Source organism: Ziziphus jujuba, chromosome 2 (assembly GCF_031755915.1).
Source record: "Ziziphus jujuba cultivar Dongzao chromosome 2, ASM3175591v1".
Lineage (NCBI taxonomy): Eukaryota > Viridiplantae > Streptophyta > Magnoliopsida > Rosales > Rhamnaceae > Ziziphus > Ziziphus jujuba.
Genome location: NC_083380.1, coordinates 5753832 through 5763745, shown reverse-complemented (window position 1 = coordinate 5763745; position 9914 = coordinate 5753832).

Genomic DNA, 9914 nt, shown 5'->3' with positions numbered 1-9914 from the left:
ACCATGATCCACCTAGCACACAATTCACACACAGTCAAATAAATTAATATTTTAATCGGATAAATAATACCCGGTACCCGGGGGGTCAAACACAAACGTTATCCAAAGTAGGTGAATAATATACCGAATCGAAGCTTGAGCGACGAGAATTACCAATCCGGTCTCCATCGATCCGGAGGTGGCCGGAATTTGGCCGGAAAGCTTCGGCCGGTTTTAAACTTGAGGGATCTTTCAAACGGTGGGGATTTTGGGCAATCTAACCCCGGAAATGGACTTAGAGGGGTCGAAAATGGTGAGATAGAGGTATGGGTCGGGCTGGTTTGGTCGGAAATGGCGAGAATCGCCGGAAAAACATAACCGGCCGCCGCCGGCTTCACCGGCCCGATCTGGGCACGTCCGGTGGCGACAGGCCGGGAAATTTGGAGGCCGAGGTCGCGAGGAGGTGGGCTACACCGATGGCTGGCGTGTGTGCCATTCCGACGACTGAAATCCGGCGAACCGGTCAGTCAAAGAGAGAGGGTGAGAAAGTCAAAGGAGAGAGAGAGAGAGAGAGAAGTCTTTGCTGGGTTTCTTTTCGTCTCGGTCGGGCTCGGGGAAGAAGAAGGGAAGGAAAGGGAAAGGAAAAAAAAGAAAAAAGAAAAAAAAGAAAGTGTTTTCCCACGTGGGGAAAAGAAAAGAAAAAGAAAAAAGAAAAGAAAAAGAAAAAGGAAAATAAAAAGAAATGATTTAAAATTAATTAAATAATATTAATAATAATATTATTATTTAAAATAATAATAAAAATAATTTGATTTTACACATGGTTGACATGTGGTATTTCACCATGGTGACACATGGTCACCTTCATTAAATCACACGTGGCACCTCGTTACGCGTTTAAAAATAATATTAAAATAATACGGTGTTTGAAAAACTCTACAGGTCCATAACTTTCAAACCACATGTCCAAATCGGACGTGCCGCTAGTCTACGGACTCGTATCGACGAGCACTTCATAACCATGCATGAGTCAAAGCTCAACCTTGCATGAATAAAAAGTCAACTCGGGCACCCCTTGGACAGTTTGGACCTCAACTTGTTTTGCTCATAACTTTCAAACCGTAGCTCCGTTTTTCAACGTGCTACTAGTCTACGAACTCGTGCCAACTTGTACTCCGTAACCGTACCTCAGTCAACCTAGAATTCCAACCGGGTTAAAAAGTCAACTTTTGACCCCTTCGGTCAACGATCAACAGTCAACCTCTGTCAATGTGCAAAAATTTCCGACATGATTCGGGACGGGGTGTTACAATCATTGCCAGTATCTTCAACATTTTCACTAAGGAGTGGGAATGTTTAGGGGATGCTGGCACCAATGATCTTTATTCTCTTGGTGATGGCTATTCGGTACTAGCAATGTTGATCTCATTGGCTGAGGGTTCTTTGTAGGGTCTTCGGCCTTCTAGGGTGGGCAGATATTTCAGTGAGGAGCGTGGATAGTTTCATTTCCAAATCAATAAAATTATCCACCCGCCTATTTCCTGAATTCCAGCACGACTCTTGGTGGAGTTCCCACTCCTCAAAGTTATTCTAGAGGAGTTCTTTTTTTATCGTGGGGAGCAGCTTTCATCTTTTGAGGGATTTCTTCTATGAATAACTTCCTAACTCGTCCTAGGGAGAATGGAAGTAGTAGAAGACATTGTGTTCCACTTGAAGAAGAATTCACAGTTATATATATATATATATATATATATATGTATCTCGAAAAAATATCCAATGTATACCCAGTACTTTTTGGGTTTTGTTGCTATTGTAAATTTTGCTAATAATCAATGAAAATTTTTCTTTACTCATCTTCTGTTATATCTGAATGACTAGTGTTGTTGCTTTTATTGCTTTAAATGACTTTAAAATAATGTATGTACATCGATTACATTTTTTTTCAATTCAATTTCATAAAAAAGACGTCGAGTGATATATCCACAAATTATCTGAATGCCAATTTCTCAGAATAGTTTTGCCTCTAAGATTCTAAATATTGTATGTTCCTGGCCGAACGATCGAGATAAATTTGTAGGGCCCTTCCCAGTGTGGTCCTAACTTCACGACATTGCATTCTTCTCCTCCAAGAAACGATCGAGATAACTTTCTAAGGCCCTTCGCAGTTTGGTCCTAACATCACAACATTGCGTTCTTCTCCTCCAAGAAAAATTTAGGAAGGACTAAATCCCCTACTCGAAAGATCAGAGGTTAACTTTTGGATTATCATGCTTCGCTACTATTTGCTAATATATTGCCAGTCTGATGGAAGCAGCTTCTCTCATTTCTTTAGTCTCGTCAAGTGCTCGTTTCATTAAGAGATCATTAATTTTCTGAGGTATCCTCTCGTGCATAAACTCCTTGTGATATTTCAGCAGGAGTGACTGCTTCATCTACAAACAAAAGGCAGAATAGTGATTGGTTTGTTTGGGCTCAGATTGTTGTCCTAAATGGCCAAAGGACTCTAGGGAGTTCTTCGGCCCATAAACCTTTTCCATCTTCAAGTCGCTTTTTCAGAGTATTCAATATACACTTATGTCATGCTTCAGCTTGGCCATTTCCTTGACGATGTCTCGAAGAAGAATATCGGAGTTTGATTTCCATTCTTTGCAAAAATTCTTGAATCCTTCGCTGATGAATTGGGACTCGTTATCCAAAATCAGTACTCTCGCGGAACCAAATCTACATATAATGAATTTCCATACCAAATTTATCAAATGGGGCACCTTGATCTACGGATAATCTTCGGCTTCAATCCATTTTCAAGAAATAATCAGTTGCTACCAGAATGAATATCAGTTGTCTAAAAGCCATGGGGAATGGACAAATAATATCGATTCCCTATAGCATGAAGGGCCAAGGACTTGATATGCTCGTGAGCTCGTTTGCTGATGCATGGTGTAAAGGTGGAAACCTCTGGCATTTATCACATTCTTTCAAGACCTTTCACAATCTTTCACTAGAATCGGCCAAGAGAAACCATGTAGTATTATTTTTCGAGACAACGATTTCATCCGGTGTGATTGCCACAATGGCCTTCATGTACTTCGACCATTTTTTTCAATGCTGCAACTGGTCCCAAACACCTCAACAAGGGTCCTTGATAAGATTTTCGATGAAGTTTTTTTTCGAGGATACAATATCTTGGTGACTATCCTCAATTTCCTTGCTTCGGATTTGTCCAAAGGTTGACTACCCCTGTTAATATATTCAATGATTGGCATCATCTAGCTTTTTTCATCAATCTAATCACTGGTCGAAAGACTTTCTCCTTCGGATATGCTTTTATTCAGAAGAAATTCTATAGGAATTGTTCCTTCCTGATTGGACAAGACCGAAGAAGCTATGTTTCTAGTGCATCTGTAAGATTATTCTGATCCCTTGGCAATTGCATTATTTCGGTATCTTCGAACATTTCTAACAATTGTCTTATCTTCTGCAATTAAGCTGCCATTACAGGATTAGTAGCCATAAAATTCCAACTTACCTGGCTTACTACTAATGCTGAGTCACTCTATATATTCAGCTTTCGTGCTCCTAATTAGTAGGCTAAATTTAATCCTGTAATTAAAGCCTCATACCCTGCCACGTTATTTGTGCACTAAAATCTTATACGAAGAGAGTGTTCAACAAGTTCTCCAATTGGAGCTCCCGACACTTTGTCATTTGAAGATATGTCGACGAATAGACTACATGACTCGATCCTTTCTTATGAGGTTCCTATTTGGGATTCAACTTTAGGCACTGCGAGTTCTGCTAAGAAATCATCTAATATTTTAGATTAACTGGCCGATCTTGGGACATATCAACCCTATAGTTTACTAACTCTGCTGCACAAACCGCCATCCTCACAGTTATGCCGATGGCTTGTTTAAGACAGATCGTATCGGATATGCCGATACTACATCTTTTTTGTTGCTTTGGAAATATAGCTTGATTTTCCTAACTATCACGACCAGTGCCAAGACCAATTTCTCCATGCTTGTGTATCTTGTTTCAATATCCGACAATATTTTACTCATTTAAAAGATCCAGTGTCGTTTTCCTCCCTTGTTTTTTATGAGAACCAAACTAACATCCTTGTTTGATACCGCAACCGATGTAATCCATCAACTCTTATAACTTCTATCAGAGACCTTTATATAAATCGGCTTAAGGCTGCAATTGTGTTGTTTAATTTCATTTTTTCTATTCTCGTTCAGAGAGAAGGCATATTTACAAAGGCTTTGATTTGTTTCGAATTTGCTTCGATCGCTCTTTGAGTGACAACATGTCTGAGAAACATTCCTCCTGGAACTCCAAAACTACACTTCGTCGTATTAAGCTTCATCCAGTATTTCTCTAGCACATCGAAAGTTTGCCCCAAATGGTCTAGATGATCCTCCGCTTTAGCTGATTTTGTGAGCATGTCATCTATATAGATCTCCATGGTTTTCCCAATTTGATCTTTAAACATTCCTCCTGGAACTCCAAAACTACACTTAGTCATATTAAGCTTCATCTTGTATTTCTCCAGCACATCGAAAGTTTGCCCCAAATGGTCTAGATGATCCTCCGCTTTAGCTAACTTCATGAGTATCTCATCTATACGGATCTCCATCGTTTTCCCGATCTGATCTTTAAATATTCCTCCTAGAACTCCAAAACTACACTTTGTCGTATTGAGCTTCATCCTCTATTTTTCCAGCACATCGAAAGTTTGCCCCAAATGGTCTAGATGATCCTCCGCTTTAGCTGATTTCACAAGCATGTCATCTATAAAGATCTCCATCATTTTCTCGATCTGATCTTTAAACATCTTTTTCACTAACCTTTGGTAGGTTGCACCTGTATTCTTAAGTATGAAGGGCATTACCATGTAATAGTAGATTCCTCGATCGGTCATAAATGAGGTCATTTCTTGATCTTCTGGATGCATCAGAATTTGATATATCCTGATTACGCGTCCAGGAAGCTTAACATTTCATGTAAAGATGGTGCATCCACCAGGTACCATTCTTTCACTTCTTCGGATAGATTTGCTCCAATTCTAAACTTTTGGTTTGGCTTCTCCTCGTCCAATACTACTTCTATGACAGTCTTAGGACTTTCAACTTCATTTACCTCTTCGGTTGAGGTCTTAAGGTTTCTTGATTGCTATTTATCTCCATAATTTTTTCCTTTCATGGTCGCCACGTAGCAATTTTAGGCACTAACTTGATCATTCTGCACAGCCACAATCTGATTTCCAATGGGGAACTTTACAACCTGACGGTAGGAAGATTGTACAACTCCCATTGAGTGGATCCAAGGTCTCCCAGAATGGCGCTGTACGCTAAATCTGCATCAATCACCATCATTTTCAAAAGCATCGTTTTGCCTTTTGCTAGGATGGCACGATTACTTTTCCCATGACTCGGCTTGTTTTGCCATTGAATCTGACAAGATTCATAGCATTGACCTTCTCTATATTGTTGCTTTTCCACTTCATTTTGTTCAACATTGACAAAAAGATGATGTAGACCGAGCTTCCGTTGTCTATGAGAATTCTTGAAACCAAATTGTTTGCTATGTCCTTTTTGATGATTAGTGCATCATTGTGTGGCATATGCAACCTTTTCGTGTCATGATCCGAGAATACAATCTGGGGGTTGATTCCATCCTTAGGGCTTTTCTGTTAGGGGTACTTACCGAATCTTTCCTCCATCTCGGTGACATGGATCTGTTGTCATCTTCTTTGGCCACTTTACATACTTCTTCCCTTCCAAATGTTCGACCAAGCATTCAGGAGAGACTATCAGAGAATAATGTTTGGGGGGATCGCTAACCTCATCTTGCCTTCTTCTATCAGCCTTTGTTTCTTTTATCTGAAGTTTGAAGGGTCGAGCGGGTTGCTATCGAAGTATCATTCTTTTTATCTCCACCACCGGCTCGCCCTTCTTGACTCTTCTTGCGCTGTCCCTTTTTTTCATCTTTTGGTCATCTTCTAGGTTGATATACTTCGTTGCTTGACACATTGCTTCAATCATGGTCTCAGGGACTCTTTTCATGAGCGACTCGTATAACCAATTTTCCCGTAGTAACCATTTCCTGAAGGCTTCAATTGCAATTAATTCATTGCAATCTAGGATGGTGACCTTTTCTTTATTGAATCTTTGCGTATAAGCTTTCAAAGATTCATTCCTTTCGGGAGTTATGGTGAAAAGGTGATTCACTTCTCTCTTAACTTTCATGCTGAAGGCGAATTGTGCTCCGAAATGGTTCACGAGCTCCTCAAATGAATGAATTGATTCTGGTTTAAAACTATCAAACGAGGTAAGTGTTGCTCCTTTGAGACTAGTAGCAAAGATTTTGCACATTATAGCCTCTCTTTTATAATGGGGCAGTCCGAGTGGGAACATGGCTTGGTGTTTGTGCGTTAAATGGTCCAATGGTCAGCTGCACCATCATAGAGGTCGAATTTTGGTGGGACAAACCGAGATGTTTTAGCTATCCATTTGGTGAATGGTGTATGTACCAGATTTGAGACCCATCGTTGGTTAAATTGGGCTACTCCTTTCTGTCTTTTGACTTCCTCTTGTACAATCTCTCTCAAATCTTCTTTAAAATCTTCATGAGGTGGTTTCTTCATGTTTGAAGTTCCCCTCAACCTGGCCATGTCTCCTCTTCCGTTCCTTGTCATTGTGACTTTTTAAAGCTATATTGTGGAGCGATTAAGATTTTGATAGCCTATCCTAGGGTGACTTGTCTTGGCTTACATCCCTCTTATGCTTTTCCACCACTTCTTCTCTTCTTACTCCTGGAAGAGGGAGAAATTGTTTCCATTGCTGCATCAGTTCTTGATTCGCCTTTTGGGCTTGGTCGTGTGTTGCCACCATCTCCTAAATTTGTGTTTGAAGTGTTTCCACTTCAGTTTTCAAAGCAAGGATTTTTCCCTACCTGGTGAGCTAAACTGTTGATGTCGAAATTCGGTTGGCTTCCAATTCAACAAAATATGGTCACATGGATTGAGGATATGGCAGTAACAGTACATCTGCGAGACAGAGAAATGAAGGACAAGTCACCTAGGCACCGGTGTATTACTGGCCCAAGGCACTTCGACCCTCAAGTCAGACAACAAACAAAGGAAGTTGAAATTGTTTAGAGTTGGTCAATTTCTCATACCTTGAAACGGGATGACTTTGTATCCTTTATAGCAGTTAAAGTTAGAATATATTTAGTAACATAATTAAGGAGGATTTTTTGGGTTCTGTTGACCCGATTTGAATTTGAATTATCTCAGATGATCTACGTTGGATGCTTTTTCTCAGACACATGGCTCTTATTCCACTTGTTGGATCCGAGTCATCTACCTCTAACCAAGCCATTGTAGTACTACTGCTGATGTGTCACTTTTTTGTTCATACGTGGCAATGTTGTCGCTATCCATTTGGACCAAAATTTTGTGACGTGTCCTTGGTTCATTATTTTACCTATACACACACCACCTAAATAAAAAACATCAAATTGATCATAGTTATGAGACAGATATATAGAACCTTCGACCAAAGTTGATCTAATTCTAGCTGAAAGTGACTTTGATCAGTATCAAATATACATAACAATTGACCCAAAGGTATACTATCTGGTCAAGCACCATTTTCAACTTCACAATACAAACTTCTTTTTTATTTATCAAATCTTATGAAAGTAGTTATGCAAATCATCGATTTAATTGCAATAATAATTAAGCAACTCTTTTTTTACGTCAGGAGACTCATGACCTAATATAACTAAGAAATTATACACAATTAGTTTGTTCAAGAGTCATTATCTTTTCAAAACATCACAAAATTTTATGGAATTTGGCTCAATACCCACTCAAATAGGTGTTTAATGATACATACATCCTCCTTTGGATGCTTTTTTTCTTTATCTACCCATATTTTTTGTATTATTTTAACTATACCCTTACTAACAACTTATCCACCACATTCAAGTTCTTTCTGTCTCTCTTTATTATCTTATCATAACTTTTTGCCTTTTTTTTTTTTTTGGGGAACCAATGATTTGAATAAAAATTGTATGAAGTGAGGGGATATTCATCGTTGAGGTCATTTTTTTAACTTTTGAAAAATTAATAATGTTACAATCAATTTGTTTGCCTAAATATTGGGTAAAGGTTGCTATTCATTCAATGATACTATCCACTTTGTAAGTCCACTTGCATTGGGCTGGCCTAAAATTTTGGGGCCTTGGTCTAATTTTATAATTTATCTTTTTATTAACATTTAAAAAATAATAATAAATAAAATAAGCAAAAACAATAATTTTTATTAAATAAAAAGAAATCAAAATTACATGTTTTAATATTTTGACAATTCTAAAAGTTCATTTAAAATTTGCTATTCTAGTATTTTTAGATGCAAATCAGTAATCAAAATACAACAATTAAGTTGTTCTTTCATTAAACTACCAAAATTGTAGCTTTATTGGAAGGAAAAAGAAGAAGATAATTATGATCTAATTTTTTGTTTTGAGAAATGACAATATCATTTAAAAATATTAATGTCTAATTAATAAAAACAACCTAAAATAATAAAAAGGCCTATCTCTTATGATTATTTTTACTAAAACATTTTAATATTTCAATGTTTTAAACGATTTTAAATATTTAAAAAATAGAAAAATTTAAAATATATATTTGTAAACTTGGGGCTGGACCAAAGTGGGGCCTTGTGCCACTGTACACCAAGCCCATGGTCAAACTCCCTCGTACAAATGCCCGAGCCCTATTTTGCTATCTTCATCTTCTTCTTCCATCCCATCTGCTTTTCAAGAACCCAAAACTATATATATATATATATATATATCAGAAGCGAAAATGGCGACTCCACAGCTTCGAGTTATCATCGTCGATTTCATGAAGGATGCTGCTGATAAGCGCATTACTGATCTGTGTTGACACGTGCGAGAAGTGAGGACTTAGCACGGCATCAACCGAAAGCACAATGGCAGGGATTGCGTCAGAAGGATCGTCATGGATGAGCTGAAGGAGCTCGAGAAGGTTGGGGAAGTAATCGTCAACAGGAAGCGCCATACTTGCACGCTGGTGGTGAGGGAGGCTTCTCCTCTCCGTGAGGCCAACCTAGATGGATTTGTTACGTATGGGGTGAGGGTGTTATTTAATTATTTATTTTTAGTTATAGAATTTTAGCAATAATTACTAAATAAAGAAATTGTTGTCTGTTGTCTAGGTCATCTTGGATCTTTTTGGGGACAAGAAGCCTGGAAGACTCGCACAGACATCCCTTTACTACGAACTGCGCGAGAGAAATCGGGATCTGCAACTACGTACCGCTGAATCGGTCGGAATTTTCCATTCGCTCTTTGAGGCCTCGAATGGTAAGATTACACAGTTGTTTAATCCTTGCTTGGATTATCTTTTCTGGCATGTATTTTAGATTTTAGGTCCTAAATATATAAAGTGGATGATCTTTTCTGGCATGTATTTTAGGTCCAAAATAGTAATATAGAATCAAGCTTATTGTGGCTCTATTTTATTCTTGACAATTCTATTTTTTATCTATATAATCATCTTCTCATGGACACCATTGGCTAGTTATACCATATCTGAATTTATATTATGTATTCTTTTCGATAATCTTTTTTAATGTAAATTTTATATTCTCATACATTTCTATCTATGTTGATAATTACTGCATGCGTATTCAAGTCGTTTATCAAATTAGTGTTTTCTAAGGTATACCCTAGTTTCCTATTTATATAGTAATTAATGGTGTGTCTTTCATCCATTATAATGCATTATTTTTATCTATGTTGATAATTATTACATGTAAAAGCCTTTTATCCAATAACTGTTTTTTAAGGTAAATCTTAGTTTCAATGTACTGTTAAATTTATACTTGAATATATGA